At 37.8% G+C, this 18,861-nt stretch overlaps 1 protein-coding gene across 2 annotated transcripts in view; it reads right to left on the reverse strand.

Moving 5' to 3' along the window:
* LOC128252269 (serine-rich adhesin for platelets) overlaps positions 1-18,861 on the reverse strand; it is a 51,618-nt gene that overhangs the window by 25,055 nt on the left and 7,702 nt on the right. The window contains exon 2 of one of the 2 annotated variants that reach the window (XM_052979879.1): positions 10,856-10,919. The exons of the other annotated variant lie outside the window; for it this stretch is intronic. The gene's annotated coding sequence lies outside the window, so the exon portion shown is untranslated. The remainder of the gene's footprint in view (positions 1-10,855; positions 10,920-18,861) is intronic. 2 annotated transcript variants of the gene reach the window in all.

Genomic DNA, 18,861 nt, shown 5'->3' on the forward strand with positions numbered 1-18,861 from the left:
GCTTGTTATTTTTTGTGTTGCCTTAAACAAACAAAACAGCAAATACAAGTCAGTGCTGATTGACAGACTCGGATTCAAAATCGTTGCCAAGTGACGAGGGAGTGATTGCCTACGAAAGACACTTCAACTTGGCCGGAATCTGTCAAGACGCTACTAATACCTGATGTCTTTCGGGTTTGACACTGGAAATATAGTCATGAAATTGTTGTAAATGAATAATGATAATGTGAAATCCGATTTTTGAAACTTTTATTTGCACATTTTATAGCCAAAATGAGTAAATTCAATTCAATTCAAGCCCTCGATGTGCATTTTAAGGACCAACTTTTGATTTAATTGATTTATTTCTTGTGCACCCACTCTCAATATTTTTCCTTTTAAATTGGGCAAAGTTTTTTTGCTACAGCAATTGAAGGACTTGTCTAAGAACACGCCCAAACTCACAAACGCCCCTTCAATTGTCGTCCTGAAGTTTTCCTGTCACATTTGACGTGCGTGTGTTCGTAGGTGTAAATGTTGCCGATAGACAACTTCTTACCACTTTGAGCAGGTATTTTTCGGGTGGCGGAGCTTCCTATAAATTGAGTGGTAGTTTTTCACGACGTCAAAAGTGCTGTTTTTTATCTTTCCTGTTCGCTCGCAACTCAATAACTTAAAACCATTTGAGTTTTGAGTTTAATTTCAAAACCCAAAAATCGGTTCTTACAAATTAGATATTTAATTTTTATTCCACAGAATATTCAGAAATTTCTTTTGCTAAAAAAGTTAGCTGGGCGGTACTTAAATTACACCTTCCAGATTTTCACCTCTTTTGTTAATGTCATGATGGATACAAAAACACTAAAGTAATAATGTGGGAAGGTAATTACCAACATTTAATAATGTATTTTAATAGAAAGGTGTTGTCAAGCCTGTCAGAACTTTGAGACTGTATTCCTTAAGTTTTTCCTTATAAATTTAGATTTAGTGGTTGAATTGAGCTTCACCTGCCAACATCAATTATGGCCAAATTAGAGGCAAAAGTTGGCAAAGAGGAAGCCATCCAAACAATGGCCAAGTGATTTGCTTAACTGGGCGGATCCTTCACACTTCAACTCACCGAAGGCAAGTGGATTAGGCCTGTTAATGATGGGGATTCATTCTGATTTGGCGCTTCGAAGTTCGAACGCTGCCAGAGCCAAGGAGTCAATGTTTTTATGAACCACCAGACGCCCCCAAAGAAGGTGACAGTTTTTGTCAGAAATCGACATTACGTATGCGGAAATCGTTCGCGAACATGTTGGCTGACAAGCGATACGAATATATTGCCGTTTGCCTTTGTCCTGCCGCCGTGTGCTGCTGGTACAACAGGGCGTATGATTTTTATAAATGCCGTGTCGTTCTCGCAACAGGAAAACCAACTCACAAAAGGCAACCAAAATTTGCTCTTTTCTTTGCGGGCCGTGTGAGTAAGCTTGATGTATATCCAGGGAGAGGTACAGTCAAGAGAAAATAATAGAACTAAAAACATAGTTTTATTTTTAGATTTTATTTGATGGCTCTGCTTATATCCAAAGGTCTAGACAACATTTTTAATAACTTTAATAAATTCAGAATGTTTGTTATTAACAATAACTTGTCCAGCACAAAAAAAAAATGTTGCTAGCAAAAAGTATAATAATACAAAGTATAATTATTTTCCAAATTATTATTTTGCCCATAATTGTGTATATAGTGCCCACTTGCTCTGCTTTTTTTTTGTCGTTTCCGAAATCAATTCGGGCCATATAAGAATGAGTTTAGCACGGCTTCTATTTTTTGCCATCAAGCTTCTCCCTCTGTGCCTAAAGGAATTTCGGCAGCTCCCCAATCAATTGACTTTTGTGTGGGTGAGTTTGGCGTTTTGTCATGCTGCTTATTATAAAAAATACCAGAAAACTGATTTGTCAAGGCCATACAAATATTTGCTCTCGTACAACATTAAATGAACATTTCTGCTCTATTGCACGTGTGTATAGTTCCCATTGGATGATCAGCCAAATGCTAATAAACAGGGGGAAATAATATAACATGAGGGTTGGGAGTTGGGTAAAGTTTTTGGTGACTTGTCAGATTTTTGGACGTCTGCAATGGAATGCTGTCGATTAAGTTGATTATCATGATGAAGGGGCACAGTTTATTCAAGTGTCAGGAAAGGGATATGGATTGAAGGCTGATAACTACTGACTAAGGACAAAAAGTAGGAAGCGAAACGCTGAACTGATTGTTCATATTTACCAACTTTTTGCGATTTGCATTTTCAATCAAAGTGTCGGTGACGAGAGAAAAAAATATCGATGTCAACAAACAATGATGATGTCAAGTATGTCGGGCAAATGCTAGGAACATTTCTCGTAAAAAATCGTAGTGAAACCATAAAATAAATAAATAAAATATAACAAAAAAAACAAACAAAATTCTTAACCAATAAATATACTACATAAATTTAATTTAGAAAGCCAAGTTTAAAATAGAAAAGTACAAAAATAATAATAATAATTTTTTTCTAATTGCAAATGGTGTCTTTTGCTTGTTTTGTGCTTTGCTTTTCTCTTTTTTTTGAATTCCCGTAACAAAATAACACAACATTCCTAGTCATCTTTTCCATTTTGATGTTTTTCGAAGTGTTATCGTAAAAACGGGAAGGCTGCTTGTGAAATAAGAGCTTCAGTTATGTTTGGCTTCAGAGAGCTGGAGAAAAGTCTTCAAGCACGAATGCCCCACAGTCACACGTTCAAGATGCCGAGCGAGCAGGAGAATTTTCACTCGGCACATGTCTGCAGGTGGGATGTGCTTCTGTTCTGTTGTCATATTTCCATCACACTTCAGGTGTGAAATAAGCACACATGTATGTACATATAGCAGGGATCCTTGAAGCTAAAGAAACTTCGTGCAGCTCGAAATATTTGCTCACAATCATTTATTTTTTTTTGGGGCAACAGCTTAATTTCGCAGTGAGCCGGGACAAAACTTGAACATCAGTTGCTGGTTTAATTCTTGGTCTTTGTTTACTTTGTGCTATTGGAAATTAGTTAGGGTCTTGACCCATTTAAGCATAGTTCTTGTAACGTGCTTTGCATAACTAATGATTTGGTCTGGGCAGCAACTTAAGGGCTTAGTTAAATTCAATGCAAAAATAATAAACTCCTTATTATTAAGCCATCGTTTGGCAGCTGTAGTGCCGCATATATATTTAATTAAAAAGTTTGGAGCCAAAACCAAATGAAGGGCAAATATTTGCATGGAGTTGTATGTATTGCTGCCTAACATTGCGTAAACACAATCAGCCACTTACACACACGAACCCGCATCCAGACATAATATCCGATTTCAATTGGAAGGAAAACCTATTAGAAATTATTTCCCTTCACTAAATATTTGCTCGATTGTGTGCACATCTTTGTTATTGTTGTTAATGCCATTGTATTCAATGAAATGCTCCCAGACCCGAAAAACATTTCCCATAATAATTGTCAGTCTGCAGCCCTCACAATCACAATCCCTTTATTTGGTTAGATTTTAAGCCTTGAATTTTCGTGTTGGGTCAGCGTTTGTGTGCGCCGCTGTGTGTGTGTGTTTGGCACACATGGCGTATGCGTATTGTTGATTTAGTTGATTGGCTTAAAGGCGTGACCTAACCGATACTGCCAACAATAATTGTCCGGATTCCTGTTATTTGCTGTTTCACCAAGCCCCCCTCCCTTCAATTAGCCTCTCACTTACCTTTCTGGCCAGCAAGCCTTGGGAATTCTTCAATTTCCGACACCCCAAATGCAGAGGAAACTTACTGATGAGTTCCCAACGTAAAATCACATGTTCCGTTCAATCAAATGGCTTAAATTACACATTGTTTGTTTGGCTCACATTCCAGACTGCAATCGCAACTAATAATTAATTTCAGGCAATGTATTTTGTTACACTAAATTTCCTTTAAAGGTATGCTTCAATTAATATAATTCTAGTTTGGTTTCGGTTTTCGTTGCGGCAAGTCATCAAATTCCCTCACCAAATTCTAACGCAAAATGTGTGCACATTCTTTAAACACATTTTTCGCCTGCAAACTGCAGCTAGAATTTCGCTTTTTCGAGAGGGTTTGCTTTGTTTTGAGCCATTTTTTTTTTTGCCCGGTTGTTTATGAAGTGTCCAAAAGTGTGCTGTGGCCCGGCTGTTTGTTTGTCTTTCATGTTAATGGACTTTACGCGCACATGGACACTGGCAGGCAGTAGCAGCAGGAGCATCAGCGAGTTTCCTGAAAAGCGGTTCCCTTTTTTTTCTATTCTTTAGCTAACTTTTGGTGGATGTTATAGAGACATAGGTAGGAGTGTATCTATACATGGTAACAAATTTTATAAAAGATTTTAGATTGTTTGCAGGATGATAAAATCAGTTATGTCTTTTAATTTAGAAAAGATAAGAACATATTTAAAAAGAATCAATGATTATTAAAAAAAAAACATTTAACAAAAAATAGATATAGTTATAAAATAACTTATACTTCAAAATGACAAAGTAAGGACCAAACAATCGTTAACCATATAATATACTCGAATTAATAAATATAATCAAAAATGTATCTAAGAAAACGTTTTTTAATTTTTACAGTGTACATATATGGGTGGCACAATATATGCATTGAGTCTGCCTTGTTCGCCCAGCTGTTGCCGTTTGAATTTTCCGGAAAAACTAACAGCGTTCGGTTTTTATCGATGGTTTATCGTTTAAAGTTTTCCATCAGCATAAATTCTAAACCGTTCGTTTCAAGGCCTTGAACAATTTTTTATTAGTTCCTGACGTGACAATGTTGCGTATACTTAATATTTATCTAAGTTTCGTACGACAATCGTAAATAACCGCAGATACATGCAACATGCTGTTCGACAATTATTTGTGTTGCTGCAACACGCCAAATAAACATTTTTTTCGGTGGGTTAAGGAGGGAAACTGAGACAAAAGTCAACATAAAAATGAAATACAAGGCAATAATATTTGGGAAACATGTGTGCGTGTGTGTTCTAGGGGCTGTTTGTCTGCCACCCCATATTTGTCTTGTTCTTGTGCGCATAAGTAGGCAACGATATTCGTTGTCTGTGGAAATTAATAAACTTTTTGCACCTTTCGCCATGCAAAACTGTTGTTATATTGTGCTCTCGTTTTTATGATGCAATTTTTTTTTAATAAAATGCTCGTCAAACTGCATCTCATTATGTATTATTAAAATACTTTGCCCTTAAACAATGTGGCCTGCAGATGTTTCCTTTTCGGGGCTGTGAAACTTTTCGCCGAAACCGGAATAATAAAGCTTTCATGTGCATTCGCGTATGTGGGAAATGCAAACATCGGTCAGAACTATAGGTTTTGGATCGGCGTCCATCTGGCGCAATAATGAAATTTCTTGAATGCTTCGCCTGCAAACGTTTTGCCAGGGGGTCAAATCTGGCAAACACTCTGCATCACTGCACTGTGCACTTTAAAAAAAAAATGTAAATAGCTAAAAATATTTAAATTGGGTGATGCTATTTTGTTTATGAATTTTAGTACAGCAATTAAAAAAATTTCTAAATTGATTTTTTAAGCTCGTGGGCGAACTAAAAAAAAAAGTAATACGTTTGGATACAAAGATTATTTGAATTAAGAGAAAGTGTTCTACTGTTCTTCGAGTGGCCGCTGTTTGGGCCACAGTTTTTAATTAAACCTCCTCAAAACGAGCTTATTAAAAAGTTGCAATGACTAGCCCAAAGGTGATAACCAACGCAGCGATATCGGAGGTGGACTAAACGCGACAATTAAATTGCTTACTGATGCAGTGGCCAAAATTTGCCAACTCTGTCCGGTGATGCGTTGTCATAATGTCAAATGGATCGAAGTCCAAACGGGGTCGTGCAAACAAACAGGCGGAGTAGGATATAATAACGGTTATCTGGCAAACAGCGTGACAACTGTGTGCCATACCGTACCGCAGATCCTACGGCTGAATGGGCCACACATATTGCCATTTTCAGCGACCTATGCAATTCCAACGGCCTTGTTGATATTGTCCGGCAACTGTCAGCGGCTATCGGGGCGAAAATATTAACAAATACTCCCTGTATTTGGGCCTTCAATATGCCCCCGCTTGCGGCTGTTGTTGGCATAAGTGATATTTTTGCTGTCAATATGGAAAACAAGAAACTTAAATCGAACATTATTCCACTCTATTGAAAGACCTCTATCAGAATATACACACCTTTAACTTGTCAAAAATTGTATACTCTCTTTTAAGACAACTATACAATATTGAATTCTTGTGTGAATGTTTCTAATATGATCAAAGAAATTCGGTAGATATTTATGTCAGACATTTTAATTATTTATTAATTTAATTCTAGATGACTGTGAAGTCCTTAGCTGAGAGAGATCGACTATACTTTTAAAAACTGGAGTAATGGCCAATAGATTTAATATTGCTATTCTCAATATAACGCGATGTTTTAAGAATACCTGGACATAGACGATCCTTAGTTATTTTTTTGTATTTAATGTTTAACTAAAATTTACTGCAATTATTTTTTTTACCATTATAATCATATTGATCCTACGATTTAATGGAGATATATGCTTTAAATAAATTTAACAAACTCGCATTCAATTCGGAAACAAACAATTAAATCTGGTTCTGTGCGGTTTCTGCTTACTCATGCAGGCAACTTTTTCATAAATAATAACTCGCCGCTCGCTAGCCCATCCAATTGCTGTTTGAGTATTTTTAGGTTTTGTAAAGTGCAATTGTGTAAAATAAACTTTATATGTTTATATTTGTCTACGATGCCATGCATATATATCGGCACATATCTGACGTTATTGGTTATTGGCCATCAACATTACATGCGGCATTGGAAAAATGCTTGGGCAATCAATTTAGTACACTTTTTTGCAATATCTGCAAGTGCTGGGAAATTTTTTGTTGGATAAATTAGTTTTCATAATCGGACAACTGATATTAGAAAGGACAAAGATGCGATTTGATGACGAAAAACAATTTCCATTTGGTTTCAGAGTTCGATTATGTGCAATAAAAGGAAGCAATCCAATAGATGGTTTTATTGTTCTGGCAAAATGTTTATCATTTCCATTTTCCGACTGTCATTACAATTAACAGACAGCTTCAGACCTGCATTTTCTTTCATATTTTGACAAATAATGTGTTATTTATTTTGAAAAAAACAACCCAAGCTAACTCAAGCTTAAAGTTCAAATCATTTTGTTTGCAGTACTTTTGGAGTCCTTACGAAACAAATGGCCACCAAAACTCGGTTTGTTTCGTCATAAATAACCCATCTCCAAACCATTTAAAGTCTACATATCTATTTTTGGGTGTGTGAAAGCGCAGCGGAAGCGTCAAAATGAACGGAAATTGGCTTAAAAATGACAACAGAAATGCAACAATAGAGGCCAAAAACAATGCCAGTCAAGTGGTGTAGCCAAAAATCGTACACGAGTAGTTGCTCTTTTTGAAGCCCTTGTTCGTTGTAGTAGTCCGTCATGCTATATGTGTATATATATATGTTTATGTATATAGAAGCAATATCTATTCATGTGGAGTTTGGTTTTTCGATTTCCATTCGGTTTTCATGGCGTTCTGAGCATCGTTTTTGCATTTATAATTTTCAGTTTCATTGTTTCTCTTGCACACACACAATTTCCTATTAAATATGGCAGCATTTTTACGTCTCGTTGATTATTTTCCCGGTTGGTTTTGTTTTGCGTATTTATTTTGTTGCCTATGCTCCGCCGTTGTTGTTGTTTTTTTTTTTGGGGCCATTTTCCGCTTGGCTTTTTAGTTGCGCTTTGGGCTGGCCCCGTGCGGTCAGTTTTTGTTGCTCTTTTGGCCGGACTGGGCATTAACTTTTGCACGTTACAAGCTTAACATTGATTCTGCGGATACGCGGAGCACGGTCCCATTTTCGGAAACCCACGCCCATTTCCCCGATTTCCCTGTTTTTCCGAATCCACGGCAGATCTGCTGTGTGGACGCCGTGAGCCATGTGTCCGGCTCTTCCGGAGGGCATCATTTGCACAAGAATTGCAAAAATGTTCGCCGTCCGGCCGCTTGGCGCTTGCAAACAAAAAGTTAGCTGCCATTTTCGCTGTTTCAACTCTGGGATTTAAAAAATCAAAAAGCGACACTTTAACTATACAAATTTTGGTTTCTAGAAAAGTAAAATTTTTTAATTAACGTAGGTGTTTTCCGACCATTTTTTTGTAAGTTTGTTTTGTTTATATAAGTTCAGATAAAGCATTAAAAATATAAATTAATTGAAGAAAATGTTTTCTAAAAATGTATTGATACAACCAACATTTATGCTTAAAATTGTTTTGAAATTCAAGGGCTTTTCTTAACTCAGAAGTGTTTTTTTTGGAAACTTGTGATAAAATTATTTAAAAATGTGTCTTTAAGTAACTGGCGGCTGCTTATTTTTTGACTTTTACCATACTAAATAAACACTGAAAAATGCTTACAGTTATGAAATACGATGTTTTCAGCTTAGTCTTATTCTCGCCTTTAATTTTCAAGTTTAGATTCATGATATTTGAATGAGCTTATATATAGAATGGTTGAGTTCGTTTTGAGATTGCTAAGTTATTCCAGGGAAATTAAATTAACAAAGCGTTTGGTTTCAAAGTGACCAAAAAAAGTAACAATAGATGTTCTTGACGTTGTTCGGACCATTTGATGTTAGCATTCGCCGGGAGAGTCCTTTCCGGAAACAAAATAACGGTGGCTTGCGATCCTTCTACGTTTTTCAATAGAAAATACAATCCCGGCAGTTTCAATTGCCAGAAAAGCTGCATCTGCTCCGCACGCAGACACACGAGCACATATGGATGCGCTCGGTTCCGCTTCCGGTTCTAAATATAGTTATTTCTGCACTGCTGGCAGCCATTGCAACTGTTTCAGGCACTTGAGCAGCATCAGCCACCTGACTGACTGACTGACTGCCTGTCCGTCCGCCTGGCATTCCGGCACTCAGTCCACCCGGAGCCATTTCCAGTCCCGGCAGCAAATGTTTGCTCACTCACAATGCTTGGCAGCACAGAAAGAAATAGGTTATTAAATTAACAAATTTTAGTCACAAACTGATAGTATATTAATCATTTGAGTTTGCCTTACTGCCAAAGAATACGATATTCATGATCAAGTAAATAATTATATAGTTCAATAATTTCTTTATTATTCTTAGCATATAAGGAAAAGATGTTTCAAGCTTCTATGGCTCCCAAAGTTGTTAATGAAAAAAAAATAAGTAATTAAAAAAAAATAAATAAAATAAGTAAGCAATTACTCAATAAAATGTGCTTAAAAATATCAAAATATTTTTTGAATGTATTCTTTTAACATTTCCCAACGCTTTATCTCTTTCTCGCTGCACCGAGTGTATTTTTGTATGCAAATAAGCAAAGTATTTTAACAGCTATGTTTTTTGCGCTGTCGTCTGGCCCGTTGTTTGCCAATGACTTGTTGATTTTACAACTTTTCCAATTGAATAAACTTGCTAGGAGAGGAAAACTCATGTTTGTGCCTGGGAGAAAAGTGATTTTCACTCAGTGTCACATCTTTTTTCATTTATTGATGAAAACGCAAAGTTTAAAATACAAACTGTTTGCAAAACGCGTACTGCAAATATACACTCCAAGTGCAGCTCGAGCTGCGAAGAAGTAATAAAAACATATTGCATTTTCAGCAAACATGCATCAGAATATTATATATTGCATCTATATTTTTTGCTGGTTGAAAGTGCAGCACGTAAGACTCTGAGGAATTTCTCCAGCTTCTCAACGGAATTGAAAACGTAAATAAATATCGAGATTGGCGACATCGTGGCCTCATTGCTTCATTGTTGTTCTGAAGCTTTAACCAAAACTGGGTTGGGTTCTTTTCGGCATTCTGGAATTTTGTTTACACAAAGCAGCACGTTTGGAAATCGCAAAGAATTGAATGGGGAAAGTGGCGGACAAAATAAATAAATATTAAGAGTTGGTCGGGGGGGGGGGGGGGGGGGGGGGGGGGAATGACACGATATGTCAGTGGAGGACAAATCTATCCCACTCTCTTGTTGTTGTCAACAACTTTTGGCACTTGACACTTAATGTGCATCATTGCGCAGCTGACAATTTCAAGCCATTTCCGTGGTGCCAGCCAAGTCACTTCCACATCTTCTATTTCTCCTTCTGGCGGAGTAAAGTTTCGACTGTTCAAGTTTTGCATGGCCGTATAAAAATCGAATAACAAATTGCTCACAAAAGCAGCTGCAACTTGGATTGAGAAGGAGCATGAGGATGGAGACATTTTCTGACATTTTTATGAGCAGCTGCAAAAGATTTCTGTCGTTCGTTAGATTTTTGTCTGCACTTCCTCTATTTCAACTTGTTTTCCACTAGCAAAATTTGTTGTGCGTGAAAAGTTCTCAAGATGAAGATAGAACTTTTCCGTGTGACTGAGTGATGGTAAGCGTGATTTTTGGTTTTCCAAATGTCAGCCGCAGTGTCCCAACGTTTCTGATTGACAAGCATTTTGTGGCTGTGTAATATGTGAATGGGAATGTGAATGGGAATGTGAATGTGTAAATTCAATTGAACGGTTGCCCTGTGAATTTCAGTTACCTTTTGGCCAACAGCTGTCGCTAATTTACAGCCAAGGTAAAACTTTTTCATCCCCTGCATATTGTGTAAGTGGCCCCGAAGTTTCAATTAAGCTGAAAGGACACACACAAGTTTGCTCTTCCACGGCCGTCGCATATTTCAATAAGTTTTCAAACTCACAAGCGCTGCGCTAAAACAACATAATTCATACTTAACTCACCGAAACAGTTTCCCCGAAAAGCGCCGCCCAAAAAAGAAAGCTGTGCAAAATGGCCAAGGGCTAGCTGCAATGAAAAATGGCAGAGCGGGAAATAAAATTGCATTAGTGGTGCATACACGGAAAGAAATCAATTGACAATAAATACACTCTAAGTCCACAAAAACTTCTTTTGTTCTCATCATAGATTTATTTAACAGTTATTCAATTGGAACTCTTTGATCTTATAAAAATAAACGCTAGAAATATGGTAAGATTTCTTTGATTGGTTGGACCTTCGTTGAAGAAATAATCCAATTACTTCAAAATTGTACTCTATTAAAAATGTATGAGTATGTTGAGCATGTCTTTTATTTGCAAACGTTTTTCTCTGTAGATTTTATAGTGAATTTTAGTGTCATTTTCTGTGTGTGCATGTGCCGTGCGCTAAGTTCCAAAAGATGTAGCTGGGCCTCCTCATAAAACGAAATTAAATTTATGTACAGTTGCAAAGTTGGCGGATGGGTGGGGGCATAAAACTTTCAAAGGCAGCCGGGAAGTGGATCTAAACACGCGGCCAGCCCATCCTGCTCGTAATTCAGAATTCGAGTGGCAGTCGCAGTTTCAGGCAGTAAGGCAACCGCCAAAGGCGCCGGATGCACGGCAGCACTGCATCCTGTTTTTTGTTGTGGGCGGGATCTGTTCACGCTTGTTTTCACCAGGCCAGAGTAGTAGGCCTGTTTGCCCGAAAGGGGCCTGTTTGCCCCTTTCGAAACCCGTCCCGAAAACTTGGCCATGCTGCCCGAGGGTGTTTGCGGTGGCTGGCTGCATTGCTGGCCACCTTTGCCTGTCACTTCCGCAGGCCAAAAGCTGGCAACTGCAGAAATCGCAACAGCAACATCAATTGCCAGGACCCAGCTTTAAGGCACCGCGGAAAAATCTGATACTTCGTACATAAAGAATGCCAAACTGTTATGCGTAACCAATTTTCATATAATTTTTGTTATATCTATCCACATTTATAACATTATTAAAACGATATAAAAATGCTACTTTGTTATCTAAGTTTATTGTTTTTAGTAAATTCTGTGTAGTTTTTTAACATATTCAATGCAATATTTACCATCAAGTTTCGACTTTTAATATTAAAGTTCATTTTTTTAATTTGCATTTACGACTTGTCCTTAAATCAAACATAACTTTTTATTTCAAATTTGTATTCCAAAAAAACCCTAAAGGAATAGTTTCTCCAAAAACTGAACTGCGCCTCACGGTAAATGAGTCAAGTTATTGAGTTGAACAACCAAGGGATGTGATTAAAGCCAAAGATAGTCTATTGGAATGCCTTTAATCTCGGTCTCTCTAATCCGTCAAACAATTGGCATCCTGCTCAACAATTTTAATTGAATTTCCTGAGTCAATGCAGCGTCGAGTGACGAAGGCCAACGGCCAACAAAAATCCATCTGAACTTTAAAGCACAAGGTGTGTAAAATAAAATAAGAATTGTTCTTAGCATTTAAGAATGTATTCTTACTTGATAGCAAAAAGCATACATTTAAATTTAAATTAAAAGTTTGCTAAATCTCCAGTGAATATTGTTTTACAACAATACCGATTGTAATTGTTTCTAGTTGCAATTATTACAACTTGTATAGATTACTTGAAAAAATGTAAAACAAGAGCATGTTTGCCGGGATAATATTTATTAGCCAAATGGTGTCGACTATAAAGTGTTTCTTAAAAATTCAAATGTATTAAAAGCTTTAAGGTGCTCGGTCTGGTAAAATAAGGAAACAAAAATGGGTACAATTGACTGCGGGCGAAACAATGAAAAACGGCAGGGCACCTGGACATTCGAAATGGATATGAACACGTGCATTGGGTATTGTATTGGATAAGCTGAAAAATGGAGTCAAAGGAGTCTGAGTCGAGGACCAGTCCGTCTGTGTAATTGCCAAAGGAACGGACTCCGGAGCTGCCTGTTTGGGAATTATAAATAAATTCCAATGTATGCCAGTTGACAAACATGTTGTTGTTGTTGCGTCTCGTAACCAACTCTCATCCAGGGACATTTCAATTGTAATTACGTTTATTGCATTGCTTTGGCTTTTGGCTACGAACTTTTTCCTGTTGTTTTCCCCATTTGCCGTCTGTTGTTTGTATCATTGACTGACTTTCGTCCGTGCGGAAAACACAAAAAAATGAGTACCAGTAAGCAATTTCGCATATACAGATACAGATATAGATCCAGATACACCCACGATGTGCTCGAGATACGCACACGACTGGCCCAGCATATTTTTGACATTTTGTGCAAGCCTGTGCGCCAAAGTATGCAACGTTCCATAATCGAAGGCAGAGATTTACAAGGCGAGTGTGTGAAAAGCGGGGGAAATTGTACGGAAATACTCGTAGGTGACTGGGGAAATCCACTGCCATGGCTGCCCAGCACAATCGAAGAGTGTTTGCCTGGTGCAGAGCTTTGAATACTAAACAAGAACCTTAAGTGAGTTGTAAAGAAATTTTACTTGGCCGCTTGAACCACTATGACCAACACGCGCTTGCAATGGAAATAAAATAGGAGAAATTCACTTCACGACAACTTGTGCACTTAAATAACATTATGAGCTTTACAATTCCATTTACGAATTTTTTCGCTTCTATCATTAATAGATCTTAAAAAATAAGAAAGGCTTTTTAAAAACTAAAAGAGAGTTCTTTCAAAACAAAGAATCTTTGTAGTACACCCAGAGAAAAGCGCCACAGTAAATTTAAACATTAAAATAATGTAACATTGCTTTGCAATAAAAAAAACTAAAAACTTTAAATATTTAATAGGAAAATGGTAGATTTACATTTTTTAAAATTTAATATAACATTTTTCCTTAAAAAATTAAAAATAAAAATAAAAACACACTTTGATTTAAACACAACACTCCGCCATGCTAAATCTGTACCGAAAAATTTAATTCAAAGTCAAAATAATTGGATTTACCATGATTTTTCTGTGGGTTTATTTTTAGTTTAAAATTCTTTTTTATATATTAACATCTTTGAACAGTGTTTCTGATACAACTCCAGGGTATGCGATTAGCTGGCTTTTTTCTGCCAAAAGTCCTGGGGGCGAGCACCTTTTTGGCATGCAGGCCGCAAAACTATGCGAAAGCGAATGCGAAAGCCTGAGCCTGTCTACCAAGTGGCATGCAGCAACAGTTTCGAGGACTTTTGCGGGGGGTCAAGGCCTGGACTTGAACAACTTCCGGAGCAGCTGGGATTCGTAATCCTCGGCGTTTCTTCCTGCCACGAACTCGGTATGGACTTGAATGTCCCCACTGAAATGCGAGGCAGTCGTGAATGCAGACTCAAACGCTTACTAGATACAAATATTTTCCGATTCCGTTTTTTTTACGGTACCGGCATGAATATTCCATGGGACATTTAATAACCTGGCCCGCAGGTGCAGCCTGAGCAAATCAAAATGCTTATAAAAATTTCATCTTTGGCTGGGCATTAAATTTTAAAGTCCCCAATAAAATATATTTTGACAACTTGCTTGCGACAATGCCAGACGAAGGAGAGTGTTGGCCGAGCCATTTGTGGAATTGCATTTAAAAATCGTTTACTCTTTCATGAGTGGCCCCATTGGAGGACGCAGTGGGCGTTGTGGAGTGTTTATGCTGCAATTTGTTGCAAACGCACGTAGGTATCGCACTGCAATGGCAATCCTTTTTGACCAACAACATTGTTTTTCTTCATTTTACTTAACTTATGAAAAATACATTCATGTGCCGCACGCTCACACATTTATTTATATGTGCAGCTGTATCAAATTGTGTAGGTACACCAAAGAAAAATATGTAAAATGAAGCCGGCTTGTGTTAGTTATAATAAAAAGCTAAGAAAACTAACAAAATTTGAGTTGAGAGTATTAAATAGGAATACTAATTTAATAAATATTCTAAAGACGAAGAAAATGGGACTCAAAATAAATAAGCTTTTCGTTAAACCCAAATAGAAATCAATACGCTGAAATTTTCGTCAGGTGTTGTGGGTTCTTGTGGCTTTTGCAACAATGCAGTGTAAAGCGCTCTGGATGCAAACATTTTCCCAAACTCCTGACGCAAGTAAACGCCAGTGAAACAAAGACGACCGGATAAGAAAAAACCCAGAAAGCGCTTGAATCTGTTTGTGTTTGTCAGCAAATTGTGTGTGAAGATGTCAACAAGCTAGTTAACTGCATTTGATCTGCACTTTGCCTGAAACACAAACCCAAACTCAAACTCAAGCCCGAACCCATCTCTCGTTGTGTGGGAATCTATTATTGTTCAAGCACATTTCGCTCCGCAGTTATGTTAGTTTTCCTTGGTTTCACATTTTTTGCGTCGTTTTTTTTTTTTTGCCAACACTCACGTCGCCTAATACTTGGCTTCATGGCGATAGTTTTCCTCTCTGGGTTTTTGTCTTTCGCTCGGGAAAATGTTGTCAAAATGACAGAACATTTTGCTGAAGTTTAAGTAGCATGAAGTGGGAAGACGGGTGGGGCCTCCACGCATGTGTGCGTTTTGTTTGGCAGGACCTGACACGCCCTGTCATTTCCACAGAATTTACCAAGCCCCCAAACATCTTTCCCCTGAGATCTCCAGCGAAAATTGCTAGATATCTAGCTGTTCTTGAAATACTTGAATTATTATTCTATTCAATTATTTCAACACAGTTTATTCCAAAAACGGTTTGAATTTATCGTCTAGTTTTCCATGCCAGCTTCTGTTTCTTCCTTATGCTCTTAAATGATATTTGCCTCAATTAAAAGCATAAAATGCCATAGAAAATGCCTGCAATATTTATATCCATAGCATGAAATAGAAACGCACTCAACTTTTAAAAGTCAAATGCCTGTAAAGTGTGTGTGTGTGTGTGTGTGTGAACATGCGCCAAAAGCCAAAAATTATTACCCCCAGTAAAGATTTTTGACCAAAATAAATTTCGAATGCAAAACTATTTAATAAGCATCAGACTGACCGACCATAAATAAATAACAGCAAGAAAAGTGTGTGCTTAAATACAGTGAATATTTTATATACCAAATTGCTTGAATTATTTTCAAGCTAGTTAGTTTTCTGCAAATCTTTTAAGCACATTGTATTAATAGTTATGTCGAGAAAATTGAAGTTAAGATTTAAAACCAAAAAAAAAAAATGATTGCTAGTCAAGTAAAAATAGCTCATAGATTTGTTTTTTGGGATAGTAGCCCAAATATAATTTGTGTTAGGAAAATACCCACTGTAACTCCACAATTAATTTGCTTTAGCTTTGGGATGTTGTGCTTTAAGTTAAAGCTTTTAATTGCTTTGTTTTTGCAAGCATGAGTTATAACATAGCGGAGAACAAGAAAAAACAAAGCCTAAACGGAAGTGTCAGTGGGCTACTGCTACTCCGATGTCTGCTCAACTAAGCCAGCCAACAACAAGCTGTTTGTTATGCCCATCCACCGTCCTAACTCTTCAATCCATTTCCCTCTTCTCGCCTTCTACAGTTGGCCAAGATGGGTAAAAGAACTACACAAAGAAAAATGTAAGCCTATTGGCTAGTTTTTACCACGTTCATTAAGCATTAAGATTACATTTTTTTTTTAATTGCTTGAATTTATTTTTAATTTGTTAAATTATTTCATAATAATATCCATTACCATTTTATTACCGTGATCTTCACCTAAATAATAATAGAGGACTATTATTTAAAGTAAAAACAAAATTAATTTCCAGAGCTTAGTTATCTATGGTATTTTCTCAGTGCATTGCTACTTTCGGTTGTAATGCATACGGTCTCGTTAGATTTTTGGCGTGGTTTGGGGTGCGGGGCAGACGACTTATTTATGCTTACGAGAGTGAGCTCGTTCGTCTGCCTGTGTCCAGATGTCCGACTGATTTGCATCTTTTGTGCATGCATCCAGACACACACACACACACATACACACACTCTCATGCCACACACACAGATACACACTCACACCAGTTGAAGGAGCAGCAATTATTGCATTTATGAAATTCAGCTGCTGTTGCTGCAGCAGCTACTTCACAAATACTCGCCGGCTTTAGTATGTGCCTTTTGAATACATGATCTTATACGCTTTCATGGGGCATCACATATTTAATTTCATTTTGAAACTCGATATTGAGACATCATTCACAGTCCTATTTCTTGGTTGGTTTTGTTGGTAATTTCAAATATTAAATAGCTGTAATGTTACCAAGAAAAACTTATATGAGAAATTATATATGTGAACTTGTATATAATATGACAACTGAGTACTTTTTGCGGGTATAAGTATTGAAGAGAGAGGGCATGTAAAAGGCGTGCCCTTTCTGCCCTCCATATCCTGGGTGTTGTTAAATTTTGGGATTGCGATTCGTTTGGGGAATACCCTCCGCCACATGCAGCAATGGCAATTATCATTGGCCAACTCCCCGCAGAAAGCCCCAATCCGCTTCGAAAACCCGAACCCCAATTCGAGTCCGAGCGCGATTCCGACTGCTCCATTCCCATTGCTGGCAGGCCCATTCAGTTTGCGGCTTGGTCTTGTGGCAGACGACCCCTGACCCCTGACCCGCACTTTTCCCTCTGGCAGAGCGGCCCTTGGCCGGGGTCATAATTTCTGAAATGTTTTGACTTGCATTCGCCTTTTATGCTGATTTACTGGCTGTTGTGGTTTTGTGACAAATCTGTTTTGCTCACTTCTGATGTGATTCCCATTCTTTTGCAGCCAAAGAAGCTCTCGAAAATCTCGTCCTCATTCCTCCCACTCGATGTGCGGCTTAAATCTGCCAAAAAGTTTTATTTCAAGCAATTTAGTTTTGCATTTGTTTAACTTGGCTGCTTAATTTGCATACATGTTTTTGGGCCTTTTCGGTGACGGTTGGCGGGTGAAGAGGATTGTGTAAGGGCGGAACGATTTAGGCCCAGTCATTAGGCATAAATCAGTGTCTGTGGAACTCATTAAATCACGCGTCCAGCAATGGAGGGGGCGTGGCCCATGGGTCTAGGCTCAAAAACGCCTCCTAGGATGTATATCTTTTTTCTGGTTTATTATGGTTTCAGGACCATTCCCTTTGATCTGTGACTTGGGCGAGTTTTAACTGATGCATCAAGCAAAACAAAAGATACACAGTAAAAAAAGAGTAATAGATTTAAATTTACATTTTTTAAAATGTTGCTAATTATTGTAATTATCAAATAGGTTTTGTAGCATTAAAATAATGTAAAATTTCATAAATCAAAAAGAAACAAAATGTATGCAATTAAGGAAGATCATCTTAGTCCTTTGGTATACAAGTTAAACACATTAACTTTTTTCCATGGCTTTATATATGTTTTTCTTAGTATGGAGTTCTTCTTGAGTCTCCGACAGCATCGGCATTTAATTCAATTTAAGCCATCCACACCTGATGCTGGCCGGACAATAAAAACCTTAGCAAATCGCTTTGGTCCCTGCATATTTATTGGCCAGGTTTTAATGATGATGATGGAGCTTGAGTTGGACTTAAAGAGGGGAGAATAACAATGCAACGATGCCCTGTCCCGAGGGCATCACGTAGACCATTCCAGGTGCTCCTCAAGGTCGTATTTGCCCGTCTGCCGTTGCAATCTTATCGCGGTCATAATATATTTATGCAGGTACAGCCTCACTCCCTTGAGCTCTTCGGTTCTTCGGTTATTCAGTTTTCCAGTTTTTCAGTTTGCTGGCTCTGAAGAAGTTATAAAAGCCAATGCCTGTGTGTGAGATGGGTGTTAATGCCGGCAAATTGCCGGCGGGTAATTGTCGTTGTCGGTAATTGTGTCCATGTGGTCTAGTAGTTGTCTCGGCCGGTTTCCCTTTCCACCATTTCGTTTGGCTACAATGTGCCTCATTTGTGCAGCAAACGAGGTTGCAATTTTGTTACCATTTTCAGAAACCGGGGACAAATCATGGCCAAAGGGCAGAAGTAATTGGTTGCCAGTCCCAGTACCCGAAAACTCCACCTCACTGGGGTAG

This window comes from Drosophila gunungcola, chromosome 3R (assembly GCF_025200985.1).
Source record: "Drosophila gunungcola strain Sukarami chromosome 3R, Dgunungcola_SK_2, whole genome shotgun sequence".
Lineage (NCBI taxonomy): Eukaryota > Metazoa > Arthropoda > Insecta > Diptera > Drosophilidae > Drosophila > Drosophila gunungcola.